We start from the raw sequence: 16,740 nt of genomic DNA, 5'->3' as shown, positions 1-16,740 counted from the left end.
GACAAGATCGTGCTACTCAGCTATATCACACAAGGTATGAGGCCCCAAGATAAGACCACATTGGAAAGTGCCAGCAATGGGTCTATGAAGAAGTACAAGACCACTGATGAAGCTTGGCAATTGATCAGTGATTTAGCTGAATCTACTCGGAACCACAGACAGAAGCAAGGCCGTTCAAAAGCCGTTGTAGAAGTATCTTCTGGCAGAGAGACTGCTGCTCTAACTCAAAGCATCTGTGAGATGACCAACCTGCTGAAGCAAATGTAGTTGAATCAACAAGCTCAGCAAACTCAACCGCAGCAAAACCAACAACTAGTCCCACAAAGAATTTGCAGAATTTGTGCTGATTACAGCCATTACACTGATGAATGCCCGCATCTCCAACAAGAAGACAACATGGTGGCATCCACTCACAACTTCTATGACCGTCCCAACCAAGGGTACAATCAAAGTGGAAATAATAACCATAGATGGCAGGACAATTCAAACCAGAATTGGAGGGACAACAATAACAGGGGAGGTAGAGATAATTAGAGAAATCAGAGGTGGAATAATAACAATAGCAGGCAGCAAAATCAACCTTACCGAGCACCTCACCTGAGGTAAAACCAAGGACCACCGAACAATCAGCAACAAACCTCTCAATTTACTCATTCTTCTGTATCTTCTAATGAAGATTTATTACAAGCTTTTGAGAAAAGACAACTGGCCATGAAAAGTACCATCGTGAACAGTATTAACACCAGTCTGAATGGTCTCACCTCTACTCTGCAAGCTTTTATGACACAGCTTGGTTCAGCACAAAATTCCAGTAACCAACCTTCAAGCACCACTGGAATCCCCTCTCAACCATTACCCAATCCAAAGGGAGGCATTAATGCCATCACCCTGAGGTCTAGAACTACACTACAGGAGAGGAATTAGGAGGAACCTGATGAGATATTTTGATGAGAAACGAATCTCTCCCAAAACACCCAAAACTAACCGGCAAGTGTACCGGGTCGTATCAAGTAATAAAAACTCACGGGAGTGAGGTCGATCCCACAGGGATTGAAGGATTGAGCAATTTTAGTTTAGTGATTGATTTAGTCAAGCGAATCAAGTGTTGGTTGGGTGATTTGTGACTTGTAGAATGTAAATTGCATGAAATTAAAGAAAGCAGGGAATTAAATGGCTGAATCTTAAAGAACAAGAAATTAAATGGCAGAAACTTAGAGTGCAAGAAATGTAAATTACAGAATCTTAAAGTGCAAGGAATGTAAATTGCTTGAAATGTAAAGGGGATTGGGATGTGGATTTGCAGAAATTAAACAAGGAAAAACTAAATTGCATCAAACAGAAGAGGGAAAGGGAATTGGGATTGAACCGGATCTTGAAGCAGTAAAGTAAATGAATAGAAAAAGTAATAAACAGGGAATTGAAATGAGAAATTCAGATCTCAGGACCCAGAGACTAGAAAACTAAGTCTAGATCTCAATGCCTTCCTAGATCCAACAAGAACAATAGCAAGGAAATTGTAAATTGCAAAGAAAAGAGATGAAGAACAATGAACCGGAAATTCAATTCAATTAACAATAAAGAAACAGAGAGATCCAAGATTGAGATTGAAACAGAATTTCTTCAATTCTCTAATCCAAGATCCAAGACAAAAGTGTAAATGAAAATGAAAGCAATGAAAGCAAAGAAAAGTTAAGTTCAAAAGCTCTCCGAAAACTATTATGAAAATTCCAAAAAGAAAGCTCCCCGAATAACTTGAATTCTATCCTATTTATACACTTTCCAAAATGATCTTCAAGCTTTGAGTTGGGCCTTTGTTCTTGGTGGAATTGGGTTGAAAGAGGCCTTGGTTGATTGCTCTTGAAGTTTGAAGAAGAACCGAAGTGAACCAATTGAACCGGTTTTGAAGTTAGCCATAGTTGGTCCCAACGTTAGGGCCAAAGTTAGGGGTCTAACTTTGACCCCAACTTTTCATAGCAGCAAGCATGATTTTCTGGTTTGGACGTTGGTGCCAACGTTAGGGGTCTAACTTTGACCCTAACGTTGGCCTTGCTTAGTGCTAGTGGTGCCAACGTTAGCCTCCAAGTTAGGGGGCTAACGTTGGCGCAAACGTTGGTGCCCCTCCCTTTGTGATTCATGTGCCAACGTTAGCCTCCAAGTTAGGGGGCTAACGTTGGCGCAAACGTTGGCTTGCCCAGGGATGAATTTCAAGTTCCAACGTTAGCCTCCAAGTTAGGGGGCTAACGTTGGAGCTAACGTTGGCCTCTTCCTTGCAATGTCATGTGCCAACGTTAGCCTCCAAGTTAGGGGGCTAACGTTGGGGCTAACTTCATGCCTCCAAGTTCAATTTCACTTATCCCTTTCTTCACTTCTAGCCATTCCTCTTTGCTTCAACCTTTTTCCAAGCTTTCTTCACCTATCATGAATCAACCAAACTCATCAAAGCTATGCTCAAAATCATGAGATATTCAATCTTTCATAATATGCAACAAATATAGCACAAAACCTCATGAAATGGCATGAATTCATATATGGTTGGTTCAATCAAGGGAAACATGAAAATCTACTCAATTAGCTTGCTTGTAGCTCAAGAAAGTGCATAATTCTAATGAAAACTAAAGAAAAAGACTAGCTAAAATAGGCTACGATGACTTGTCATCACAACACCAAACTTAAAGCTTGCTTGTCCTCAAGCAAGAAATAGATTTATGCTCCAAGGTTTTTTAATTGAGATGGATTGAGGAACACTTGTAAAGTGCAGTGAGTGAAGTGATCAAGTATCAGTGGGGTGAACTCTAAATCATATGCTTATGCAAGGGCTTCAGTGCTCACTAGTCCTTACATATTGGGAGTCGTAGGTCTTAGGATTTTCATCCAAATGGTACCATGGAGATCTCTTTATATGTAATCACCTTGAAGCAGCTTATAGTTTCTATGCTTTGGCCTCGACTCTAAGTATCATGTCTCAAGGCGGCTCTTTATATAAGCTTTCAATCAATACTCCTAAACCAGTTGGTTTTAAGGTATTAGGTGTTAAAGCACCCCTAAGGATTTACTTGCTCAAGCCTCTTTCCTTGACACACTTCAACCACAAGCATTTACTAGGATAACAACTCTTTGAGTTTTTGTTTCTTTCTTTCTTTTTCTGCCTAGTAATTGATGCTCAGAGCCTTGGGCCATATTCTTTTTGTTTTTGTATTTTCTTTTCTTTCTTTTATTTTGTTTGCTGCTTCTTGGATCAATAAATTTTTGAGAATCTCCACAATACTTCTTTGAACTTCATGTCCCGCCTATGAGCTCCCATGCAAGTTTTCACAAGCATGCAACCTCAATACATAGTCATACAACTAGAACCACCACTTCTCCTAATCTTTTGCTTGCCTCAAAATTGTTTAATTCCTCAATCCTTCTTTTCAAAGAACTTTCATGTGATGCATTCTTGAAAATTGAGTGCAAACAAGTTTTGAAGATGAGAATGTTGTGAATGATCAAGCATCTTGCTTATTGAATTATAAAGAAAGACTATGCTATGCAGGGAGGCAGTGGTATATAGAAAGAAACTATACTATGCAGACAGGCAGGGCAATTAAGGATACAATCCAACTTTCAATAACAGCAGTATTTGAAGTGAAACAATCACTTAACAATACAACCTGTTGGAGTTCACTTGCTTTCCTTCTTCTCATCATCATCATTGCTGTCCTTTATGTTCATCTTTTGTTTCTTTGGTTGATGATGCTTAATCCTTCCAACAGCTTGTATGGATCTCTGCAATGATATTGAAAGTTGCTTGTTCCCCAAGCACTTGAAAAATGGTTAGCTTGCATGATTTATTTGTGGGCCTTTGTACTTACTTTGGTGTGGGAACACCAAACTTAGTACCTTGCCAATGCATTAGATTAACCATGTGTAAAACTCTTTTTCTTCTTTTTCAAAAGCAATAAAACTGAAAACTAGGAAACAGCAGAATAGTTAACCAGTTTATCCAACATGCTTGAAGCCAGCGTTATGCAGAAGGTGAGAGTGTGTTTTTATGATGAGATTTTAGTGGAACACCAAACTTAGAATCCTTCATTCTCCCTTAGATTGTTTTGGTGTGCAACACCAAACTTAGCTTCTTGCATTATAGATAAAACTACTTAACCTTTTTATTGAAATAGATATGAAAAGATAGTTACCTCCGGTTGGGTTGCCTCCCAACAAGCGCTCTTTTATTGTCACTAGCTTGACATCCTTCATCCTCTGATTATGGAAATTGAGGTCTCTATTGCCTTTGGTTTCCTCCTCTTACCGTAGGCTTCTCCTTGTTTTCCAAAACTGCTTTCCCTTTCAACTCAGCAGCTTTTTCATTGTTCTTTGAGTCATCTTTAGTGGCTTTTAGGGATATATTTCCCTCTCTCTCACCTAGTTTAGCAGGATTTTGAACCATTTGTTCCATGTACCTTTCAATTCTCTTGAGATATGCCTCTTGGTTTTTCCTTATGTCCTCCTGCTCTATTAATGTCATTTCTTGAATTTTCATAAACCTCTCCATCATCATTTCTAGAACATAGAGTTTTTGGAAGTTTAGGATTGGTTGTGACTGTGTTAATTGTGGTGATTGATGTAAGTCATTTTGGGCAGATGGTGAGGTAGGATAGGGTTGGAGGTGTGTATATTGGGGTGGTGTGTAGTGATTTTTGTTGGTATGGTGATGTTTTTGCAGGTTTGGGAAGTTGGGGTTATTATAGTTGAAGTCCCTTTGTTCCTGATACTGAGATTCCCTCATTCTTAAATAAGAATGTGGTTTCCATGGTGGAAATTGTGCATTCACTGTGGCAGAATGTAGAGAATCAATTTGTCTAGCTATTGATTCCAAGTGCTGCTGAGTTTGCTGGTGTAGCTGCTTGTTTTGATTCATGATTGCTCTCACTCCTTCAAGATTCATTACTTCCTTTTCTGAAATTGCATTCCGTGGCGTCTCAAGTGAGTGTTGGTTATTGGCTCTTTTGTCACTGAACTCTGCAGTTCCTTGGATGGTTGCTGTTGCCTTGAGTAGGCCATCTGAGAAGTAATCTACTGCTTTTCTTGTTTCGGAGGTTAATCCTTCATAGAACGCTCGAAAATCCACTTTGTCATTTGCTTTCTTGTATCTCTCCCATGCTTTGAACAGTGGTTCTTCCTCTCTTTGTATGAATGGATGCACTCCTTCTTTCATCTTGATGTGTTGCTGGGGTGAGGAGAATTTGGCTAGAAACTTGGCAGCCAATTCATCCCAACTAGTTATACTTCTTTGGGGAAAGGTTTCAAGCCATTGTGCCGCTTCATCCTTCAGTGAGAAGGGAAATAACAAGAGCTTAATGGTGTCATGGTCTACACCATTGAGATTGACAGCCCCACAAGTTTTCAGAAAAATGGATAGGTGCTGTTTAGAGTCCTCCAAGGGATTTCCACCATAGGAACAATTGTTCTCTATTAGTGTAATGAGTTGTGGCTTCATGTTGTGATGTTCTTCTTTCTCAGAAACTCCTTCTTTCCTGTGACATATAAATCAATCAACAGAAAACACAGTGATTCTCTTGAAAATTGGATGTATCCGGTTGGGACAAAACTTCAAACAGTTAGTGGGTTAGTCAAAAATTAAAGAAAAAGTGCTTGATCTAGATTACCACCTTACTTAATCATTGTCAATCTAATCAATCCCCGGCAACGGCGCCAAAAACTTGATGAGATATTTTGATGAGAAACGAATCTCTCCCAAAACACCCAAAACTAACCGGCAAGTGTACCGGGTCGTATCAAGTAATAAAAACTCACGGGAGTGAGGTCGATCCCACAGGGATTGAAGGATTGAGCAATTTTAGTTTAGTGATTGATTTAGTCAAGCGAATCAAGTGTTGGTTGGGTGATTTGTGACTTGCAGAATGAAAATTGCATGAAATTAAAGAAAGCAGGGAATTAAATGGCTGAATCTTAAAGAACAAGAAATTAAATGGCAGAAACTTAGAGTGCAAGAAATGTAAATTGCGGAATCTTAAAGTGCAAGGAATGTAAATTGCTTGAAATGTAAAGGGGATTGGGATGTGGATTTGCAGAAATTAAACAAGGAAAAACTAAATTGCATCAAACAGAAGAGGGAAAGGGAATTGGGATTGAACCGGATCTTGAAGCAGTAAAGTAAATGAACAGAAAAAGTAATAAACAGGGAATTGAAATGAGAAATTCAGATCTCAGGACCCAGAGACTAGAAAACTAAGTCTAGATCTCAATGCCTTCCTAGATCCAACAAGAACAATAGCAAGGAAATTGTAAATTGCAAAGAAAAGAGATGAAGAACAATGAACCGGAAATTCAATTCAATTAACAATAAAGAAACAGAGAGATCCAAGATTGAGATTGAAACAGAATTTCTTCAATTCTCTAATCCAAGATCCAAGACAAAAGTGTAAATGAAAATGAAAGCAATGAAAGCAAAGAAAAGTTAAGTTCAAAAGCTCTCCGAAAACTATTATGAAAATTCCAAAAAGAAAGCTCCCCGAATAACTTGAATTCTATCCTATTTATACACTTTCCAAAATGATCTTCAAGCTTTGAGTTGGGCCTTTGTTCTTGGTGGAATTGGGTTGAAAGAGGCCTTGGTTGATTGCTCTTGAAGTTTGAAGAAGAACCGAAGTGAACCAATTGAACCGGTTTTGAAGTTAGCCATAGTTGGTCCCAACGTTAGGGCCAAAGTTAGGGGTCTAACTTTGACCCCAACTTTTCATAGCAGCAAGCATGATTTTCTGGTTTGGACGTTGGTGCCAACGTTAGGGGTCTAACTTTGACCCTAACGTTGGCCTTGCTTAGTGCTAGTGGTGCCAACGTTAGCCTCCAAGTTAGGGGGCTAACGTTGGCGCAAACGTTGGTGCCCCTCCCTTTGTGATTCATGTGCCAACGTTAGCCTCCAAGTTAGGGGGCTAACGTTGGTGCAAACGTTGGCTTGCCCAGGGATGAATTTCAAGTTCCAACGTTAGCCTCCAAGTTAGGGGGCTAACGTTGGAGCTAACGTTGGCCTCTTCCTTGCAATGTCATGTGCCAACGTTAGCCTCCAAGTTAGGGGGCTAACGTTGGCTCAAACGTGGGGAGCCCAGGGAGTGATTTTCATGCCCAACGTTAGCCTCCAAGTTAGGGGGCTAACGTTGGGGCTAACTTCATGCCTCCAAGTTCAATTTCACTTATCCCTTTCTTCACTTCTAGCCATTCCTCTTTGCTTCAACCTTTTTCCAAGCTTTCTTCACCTATCATGAATCAACCAAACTCATCAAAGCTATGCTCAAAATCATGAGATATTCAATCTTTCATAATATGCAACAAATATAGCACAAAACCTCATGAAATGGCATGAATTCATATATGGTTGGTTCAATCAAGGGAAACATGAAAATCTACTCAATTAGCTTGCTTGTAGCTCAAGAAAGTGCATAATTCTAATGAAAACTAAAGAAAAACACTAGCTAAAATAGGCTAGGATGACTTGTCATCAGAACCAAGCTCACCAGAATATGCCTCAGCTGAAGAGGTGGTGGAAATCGAAGATGTTGAAGAGGAAGAGGATATACAGGACATAGCTGAAGAAGAGATAGCTCAACCACAAGAAGAAGCACCAAAAGGCGCAAGCACCACGGAAACCACTGTTCCCATTCCATTTCCATAGCTTGCAAGGAAGCCCAGGAAGCAGCTGGAACCTGATCCTAAAATGGTAAAGATATTCAAAAAGGTCGAGGTAACTATCCCCCTTTTTGATGTTATTCAGCAGGTACCTAAATATGCAAAGTTTCTAAAAGACTTATGTATCCATAAGACAAGATTAATGAATTAGAAACTATTCCTTTAGGTAGTTCTATATCTGCTTTAATGGGAGGATTACCTGAAAAATATAGTGATCCAGGTCCTTGCATAGTTAGTTGTACTATTAGTGGTGTAGTAATTTATGATTGCATGTGTGATTTAGGAGCATGTGTCAGTATAATGCCTTTGTCCATATATGATGTTTTGAGGCTCCCTCCCTTAAAACGGTCGGCAACTCGTTTTGTGTTAGCAGATAAAAGCATTATTACAGTGGCTGGAGTTGCTGAAGATGTTTTGGTGAACATTAAAGGGCTCACATTTCCCACTGATTTTTATATCTTGGAGATGCCCCATAATGATTCAGATAATCCATCATCGATCCTACTTGGAAGACCATTCCTGAAGACATCAAAATTCAAATTGGATGCTTTTTCAGGAACATACTCCTTTGAAATAGATGGCCGCATAGTGATCTTCAATTTGAATGGAGTCATTAACAACCCCCCAGAAGATCGTTCTATCTTCCAGTGTGATGTCATAGACGAAAGCGTGGCTGAAGTTCAAAAAGAAGAGTTTGAAGAGAGGCACACTGGACAAGGTCCGAGTGTGGGGACCCTCTTAACTGACAGTGAAGGCACTTCGCCATTTTCACGAGCTCCAGATAATCCAGAGCCTGCCCATGATCAAAAGTTAGAATTGAAACCTCTTCCTCCACATCTCAAATATGCTTATCTTGAGGATGAGCAGAAGCTTCCGGTTATTATTGCAAGAGAACTGGCTCATCAACAAGAAGAGCAGCTACTTGATGTGCTGAGGAAGCATAAGAAGGCAATTGGGTGGAGCTTGGCAGACATAGTAGGAATCAACCATCAATTATGCGAGCACAGAATATTTTTAGAAGAGGGAGCAAGACCTGTCCGTCAACCCCAGAGAAGATTGAATCCCACCATCTTGGAAGTTGTCAAGAAGGAGGTGACCAGACTATTGGAGGCTGGTATCATATATCCCATTTTAGACAGTGAATGGGTAAGCCCAGTACAAGTGGTACCCAAGAAGTCTGGAGTCACTACAGTGAAGAATGAGCATAGAGAGCTCATAGCAATTAGAGTTCAGAATGCTTGGAGAGTCTGCATTGATTACAGGCGTCTCAACCAAGCTACCCGTAAGGATCACTACCCACTTCCATTCATTGATCAAATGCTTGATCGCCTGTCAGGTAAATCACATTATTACTTTCTAGATGGTTACACAGGTTATTTCCAGATTCATATAGCTCCTGAGGATCAGGAAAAGACTACTTTTACATGTCCTTTTGGGACTTATTCTTATAAGAGAATGCCCTTTGGCTTATGCGATGCACCAGCTACTTTCCAAAGGTGCATGATGAGTCTTTTCTCTGATCTTACTGAGCACTGTATGGAAGTTTTTATGGACGATTTTAGCGTTTATGGTGATTCTTTTACCCTTTTATTAGAGGGATTATCTAGAGTATTAGATAGATGTATTAATACAAACCTTGTATTGAATTTCGAAAAATGCCACTTTATGGTAAAACAAGGGATTGTATTAGGACATGTGGTATCTAAAAATGGCATTTCTGTAGACCCAGCAAAGGTGAATGTTATTTCTAGTTTACCTTATCCCTCTTCTATGAGGGAAGTCCGTTCGTTCCTTGGCCATGCAGGTTTCTACAGGAGATTTATTAAAGACTTTAGTAAGGTGGCACTTCCCTTATCCAGATTACAGCAAAAGGACATTGAGTTCGAGTTCAGTGAAGATTGCAAACAAGTATTTGATAAGCTGAAAACTACTCTAACTCAAGCCCCAATTGTGAGAGGACCCGACTGCAGCCAACCGTTTGAAATCATGTGCGATGCTTCCAACCATGCAGTAGGAGCAGCGCTGGCTCAGCGTGAAGGTAAGGATCCTTTTGTTATTGCCTATGCGTCTAAGACTTTAGACACTGCCCAGTCCAATTATACTACTACTGAGAAAGAACTTCTTGCTATTGTTTTTGCTCTGGATAAATTCTGGGCCTATTTACTTGGTACCAAAGTAGTAGTGTATTCGGACCACGCAGCTCTAAAGTATCTATTAGCTAAAAAGGAGTCCAAACCAAGGCTTATACGTTGGATACTGCTGCTACAAGAATTTAATTTAGAAATAAAGGATAGGAGTGGTAATCAGAATTTAGTAGCAGACCACTTGAGTCGCCTTGAATATATTAAGGATGATTCTACTCCTATAGATGATAATTTTCCTTTTGATAACCTACAAGCAGTATCTGAGGTAGTCCCTTGGTATGCACCTGTTGCTAATTATTTGGTTAGCCGCACATTTCCTCCACATTTTTCTAAACATCAAAGAGACAAGCTGAAAAGTGAGTCTAAATATTATATATGGGATGACCCATATTTATGGAGATGTGGCGCTGACCAAATAATTAGACGTTGTGTGCCTCAATCAGAATTCCAGTCCATTTTAGAGGCATGTCACTCATCTGAGACTGGAGGACATTTTGGCCCTCAACGAACAGCTAGAAAGATCTTAGACTGTGGATTCTGGTGGCCTACTCTTTTTAGAGATGCTGCTGAATTTTGCAAATCTTGTATCCCATGCCAGAAATTTGGTAATATATCCAGGAGGGATGAGATGCCTCAACACTATATGCTTTTCTGTGAAATTTTTGATGTATGGGGCATTGACTTCATGGGTCCATTTCCAAATTCTAGTGGATATTTTTATATATTGTTAGCTGTGGATTATGTTTCCAAATGGGTGGAAGCAATCCCTACCCGCACTGACGATGCTAACACTGTTGTTTTCTTTGTGAGAAACCACATTATATGCCGTTTTGGATCACCACGAGCGATCGTGAGCGATCAAGGCACCCATTTTTGTAACAGGAGACTAACAGGATTGATGAAGAAGCATGGGATAATCCATAAAGTTGCAACGGCTTACCATCTTCAAACTAATGGGCAAGCCGAGGTGTCGAACAGAGAAATTAAGCGTATCTTGCAAAAGATAGTGAAGCCTCATAGAAAAGACTGGAGCACCAGGCTACAAGATGCACTGTGGGCATATAGAACAGCATACAAGACACCCATTGGGATGAGTCCCTTTCGCTTAGTTTATGGAAAAGCTTGCCATCTCCTAGTTGAAATCGAACACAGAGCCTTCTGGGCAGTTCAAGAGTGCAACATGGAAATTGAGAAGGTCGGAGCTGAAAGGAAGTTGCAACTACAGGAACTGAAGAACCGTCGCCTAGAAGCTTATGAGAATTCCAGAATTTGCAAGGAAAGGATGAAAGCTGTGCATCAAGAAGAAAGAATTTCAACCTGGAGATTTCGTCCTCCTTTACAAATCTCGACTAAGGCTAATGCCCGGTAAGTTAAGATCAAAATGGGAAGGTCCATACAGAGTAGAGAAGGCTGAACCGTACGGAGTTTATCACCTAAGACATCCTTCAAGCTCTGAACTTATTAAGGTTAATGGACACCACCTGAAGCTGTACCATAGTGAGAAAGTGCAGAAAAGCAAGGAGCTTGAGATCCTCCACTTGGAAGATCCCCACATTGCAGCAGATTGAGCTAGTGGAGCGTCCAACTTACGGACGTTAAAGCAAAGTGCTTGGTGGGAGACAACCCACCACGGTATGATCGTTCTTTTCTTCACTTTTAGTATTTTAGTTTTTTAAAAAAAAAAAAATTTCGCCGCGCGACGCGATTGCACCAGCGACGCATCCGCGTGGCAGGGGAGAAAAGAAAAATAAAAATGAACAGAAAGTTACGTAGGAGCAGTGCTGGAGTCGTGCCAATGGCACAAATTACCCCATGCGACCGCGTCACATGGAAATCATGGCCTCCCACGCGGCCGCGTGCCCTGAGTTTTCAACGTAAAAGGGTGCACAGTCGCATTCTGTGCAAGAGTGATGCTGGATTGGTGCTGGAAGCACAATCCTTGTCACGCGACCGCGTCGCTGACGCGGCCGCGTCACCCATTTTATAACGCACACTCATGCGATCGCGTGACCCACACGATCGCGTGACCCACGCGATCGCGTTACCCAATTTTGGCAATTAAAATGAATCGAACAGAGAGTTGTGCTGGAGCGAGGCTGCACTCGCGCCAGCAGTGCAACATAGGTCACGCGACCGCGTCACCGACACGATCGCGTCATCTTCCCTGGAGCGCAACCACGCGAACGCGTGCCTTCCGCGGCCGCGTCGCATGCGCCGCACAGCTCAACCTCAGTTGCCAAATTATCTTATCTTTCTTTCCTCCAAATCCTAATTTTTCTTTTCCTCCTTCTTTCTTCTTTCTCCCTTCCCCTTTCTATCTCACTTTTCATTCTCTATCTTTCTCACCCCCATTAACAAGGTTTTTCTTTTCTTCTTTCTCACTTTTCTACTATTCTTCTTATTTTCATATGTTATCTTCTTATCTTTTCTTCATTGTTCTTATTTTCTTTTCTTTTCTTTTCCTTTTTACTTGGTGTTATCTATTTATGTGAGTCATTATTTATCTTTATATGCTTATGGTTTTTTATAAATTTGTTTGACAATCATATATATTATTTTTTAAGGGATTGCTTGCATGTTCAAATTCATACTTTCAAGAGCTTATTCTACATGCATGCTATGTGTTTGTGAAAAAGCCCATATGGCATTATGCACTTCTTCACATTATTTTACTCTAATATGCAATGCTTGCTTTTCACAAATTCCCTTTCATATTTTATTAATTAAATTTAATTGTCAATACAAACGTGATGGTAATCTAAATTGGACATTGAATGTTTCATATATGCTACGCATGCCTTTGCCTGCATGCCAATAAACCTCTTGCATTCCATTGTCCCACATGCACTTGCAATATTTCCATTGATGAGCTTTTCACATGTAATCCGGACCATGTGTTAATGCCATTTATCTTTATTGTGCATTGGCTATCACTTACAATACCCTCTTCCTTGCTCTATCTCTTTGAATTTAATTTCCTTTCTCTTCCCTTCTTTCAGGATGGCCACCAAGAAAGGAAAAGAGAAAGCTACTTCTAAACCACCAGCAAGAAGAGGAACTAAAAGAGCATTAGTGGCAGAGCCTTCTTCAACCACAGTCAAGCCCTCAACAAAAAGAGTTAAGAGGATAATAAAGGTTGACGACAAGGAGAAAGCCTTTCCAGCAAAGGACACTGCGCGATTTCCCAATCGCTACTGTGAGCAGATGTTCCCTATCCTAGCAGAAAGGAACTATAACAATGAATACCTTCTTATCCTCCCATCCAATATTGCCTCCTTTGTTGAGCCACAAATTGAACGAAGACAATGGGGTTTCTTACGGAGACAGCCGAGGCAGGTCAATCTCTCTTGGGTAGTTGAGTTCTACTCCAACTTCTACATACCGACCCTGCAGTCTGTTTATGTCCGGCAGCAACAAGTCCCCATCACAGAAGAGGACATTCAGCACGTTCTGAGTCTTCCCCCTATTCCAGCAGGAATGGACGCTTTTCAAGAAGCCACCCTTCAGCACCAGAGATACCAATTTGACTGGGACTCCGTTCTCGGAGTCATCGCATTACCTGGCAGCCGTTGGATCTATGGATACCACCGTACCCGCCCTAAGGGAATCTTGGCTTCCGCACTTACCTTGGAGGCTCGCGTATGGGCACAGATCATGTCCCACTACGTCTTTCCGAGCACTCATGAGTCCTCCTTCACTGCAGACATGGTTGTTCTACTATGGTGCATCCTTACAGACCAACCTCTGAATCTCTCAAGACACATCCGGAATGCCATGGATCACGTACAAATCGCGGGCAACCTACCTTTTCCCGCCCTGGTCTCAGATCTTGTCTCAGCAGCTGGAGTCTCCTACAGAGCTGGGGACACCAAAGCCATGCTTCCACGGGATGATCAATATGTCCCTAACGGGAAATACCTCAGACTTTCAGCTGCCACTACAAGCCAGCCTACTGAGCCAGTTGAAGATATTCCTTCTTCAACACCACAAGCATCTACAACTGAGAAATTGCTCCGTAACAATTGGATCGGCATGAACTGAAAGCTAAGATGAGAGAGCGCCGTAACAAGCGCCGATTCACATACCTCAAGGAGCTGATCATGGGCAAATTCAAGGACTCAGACACTCCGGACTCCACTTCTTTTACCAGCACCGGGAGCCATGATAGTCCCGACTGTGGAGATACTGCTACCAGCCCACTCCTGTTCCTGACAGATGGCACCAAGGACGGTGCAAAGTCTTAAGTGTAGGGAGGTCGGTTAGTACCTGACGTCCGGAGGTAATTTCTCTTCTCTGTACACCAATAATTAGGATATTTTAGTTAGATTTTCTCCCCTTTATAGAATAGAATAAATTGCATAGGTTAGAATAGTTGCATGCATGTTCTACTTGATTGAAAAGACAATAAGTTTCTTTTAAAAATCTATCTTTGGAATAAAATTTCACTAATTTTTCAAAATTTTTATGATAAATCTGCTTGAGTTGTATTTGGAACATGATGTTTGAGCTAAAGAACACACAACCTGTGAAAGATTTGAGCCTTTATGTATGGTTACATTATTTAACCATAATTATTTTATTCTTGTGTGTTTACTTCTCTATGATTGTAATCTATATTTTGTTTTATCTTATATGTCCAATATTTATTATATTTACATGCTTGCACATGATTGAGGCCATTATTTGTTTAAACTCACTTATCCAAATCAAGCCTACCCTTTTCAATTATCTTTGTTAACCACTTTGAGCCTTTAAAACCCCATTTGTTCTATATTTTACCACATTACTAACCTCAAGCTAAAAAACAATTGCATATCCCAAATTGAATCTTTGGTTAGCTTAAGATAGAATTGTGTGTGCTAGTTAAGTATCGGAAATTGTGGGAACAAAAGTTGTTAAGGGAATGTGTCATGAAAATTTAAAGGGAATTTGGATACCTATTCATGTGAAACTATAAGAATAAAAAATCTATGTGCGTTGATAAGCTTTATTTATTTCAATTCAAAAAAAACGATAAACAAATAAATAAGGGGACAAAATTACCCCAATGTTAAATTCAGAACTCAAAGATCAATGCACATATGATAGAATTAAAATACAAAGTTGAAATATGAGTATGTGTTGAAAAAGGGAATTATGGGTAGCTAGGCATGAATTTAAAAGTATATAGAATATATGTATATTAGGTGAGAGCTTAGGTTAATTAAAGATTCAATTTATAAAGCTCACTTAGCCATATGTATACCCTTACCTGCACCTTGGCCCCATTACAACCCTGAAAAGACCTCATGATGTTTGCATTGGTATATTAACTGTTGTTGATTGGTTAGGAGAAAAACAAAAGTTAGAAAACATGACTAGAGAAGAATAGAGTGATTACCCTATACACTAGAGATTAGAGCGTACATACATTATCAGTGAGGGTTCAATGCTTGAATTTTCATGTTTCCTGCTTTCATAAGCTATCTTCTTGCACTTTTATCGGTTTTATTGTATAATGATAGAATTAGTGGAATTTGATTTGTAATTGTTTTGAAGGGCTTATATAGTTGCATTTATTTATATATGTAGGATTACATTGCATTTCATGAGTTTCTACATGTTCATACTTATTTCCTTGTCTCCTTCAATTTAGCATGAGGACATGCTAATGTTTAAGTGTGGGGAGGTTGATAAACCACTATTTTATAGTTTATATTGTGTTTAATTGTGTGGTTTTGTCATGATCCTTACCCACTTATTCATCAATTTAGCATGCATTTAGATTTCCTTCCTAAATTCAGTACATGTTTGAAAATGGCTTCCTAGAGACTTTAATTATTTAATTTTAATTCTCCTTTATTCCATTCGATGCCGTGATCTGTGTGTCAAGTGTTTCAGGCTTTATAGGGCATGAATGAGATGGAGATTGGAGAGGAAGCTAGCAAAAAATGGAAGGAACACAAGAATTTGAGGAGATAACCAGCGAGAAGTGACGCGGTCGCATGGCTCACGCGACCGCGCGAAGGAGCACAAATCGCAGTGACGCGGCCACATGGCTTGCGCGGCCGCGCGGATTGGAAAGCGCAAGCGACGCGGTAGCGTGGACGACGCGAACGCGTGGAGAGGAAAAAGCGCAAGCGACACGTCCGCATGGACGACGCGATCACGTGACATGTGCGATCTGCATAATCTGCAAAATTCGCTGGGGGCGATTTTTGGACTTTATTTCGGCCCAGTTTTCGGCCCGGAACAGCAGACTAGAGTCAGAGAATATGCAGAAACAACACACACATATTCATTCAGTAGTTTTAGATCTACTTTTTCACTCTCTTAGGTTTTTCTCTCTAGTTTTTAGAATTTTAATTTTCAATTGGTCTTAGCATTGGAACATTGATAAGAGTTATTTCCTCATTAAGACTTCATCATTCTAGTTTGTTTTCTTAACTTGGTTTTATTCTTCCATATTCTTTGTTTTGTTCAATTTTATTATTCAGATACTTTTATGATTATTTAATGCAAGGATTATTTCTTTTTAATTCAATTTCAATTCCAATAATCATGTCTTCTTTTAATTTCCTTTTATGTGTTATGGGTTTATTATTTACAATGCGTGAGTAGTTTTATTACTTGATGGGAAATTGATTGAAAAGGAACTCTTGAGTTGGAAGGATTGAAAGAAAATTTGTAATTGGGTTAATTGTTGAATTGCTATCCTGTCATCAACGTCAATCCCTTGAACTAAGTGGGTTGTAACTCGTGAACGGATCTAGTAATCCAACTTGTTTGACTTTCCCTTACCTAGTAAAGGATAACTAAATAGAGTAACCGTTAATTATAAATCCATCTAAAAAATCATTCCATCAATGATAGAGATTCTAACTAATCAATTCCCTGTCAAGGTTTTTTATTCATATCATTTAATTTTCCTCAC

Source organism: Arachis hypogaea, chromosome 16, assembly GCF_003086295.3.
Source record: "Arachis hypogaea cultivar Tifrunner chromosome 16, arahy.Tifrunner.gnm2.J5K5, whole genome shotgun sequence".
NCBI lineage: Eukaryota > Viridiplantae > Streptophyta > Magnoliopsida > Fabales > Fabaceae > Arachis > Arachis hypogaea.
The sequence above is the reverse complement of the archived record's forward strand: the minus strand, read 5'-3'. Positions refer to the sequence as shown.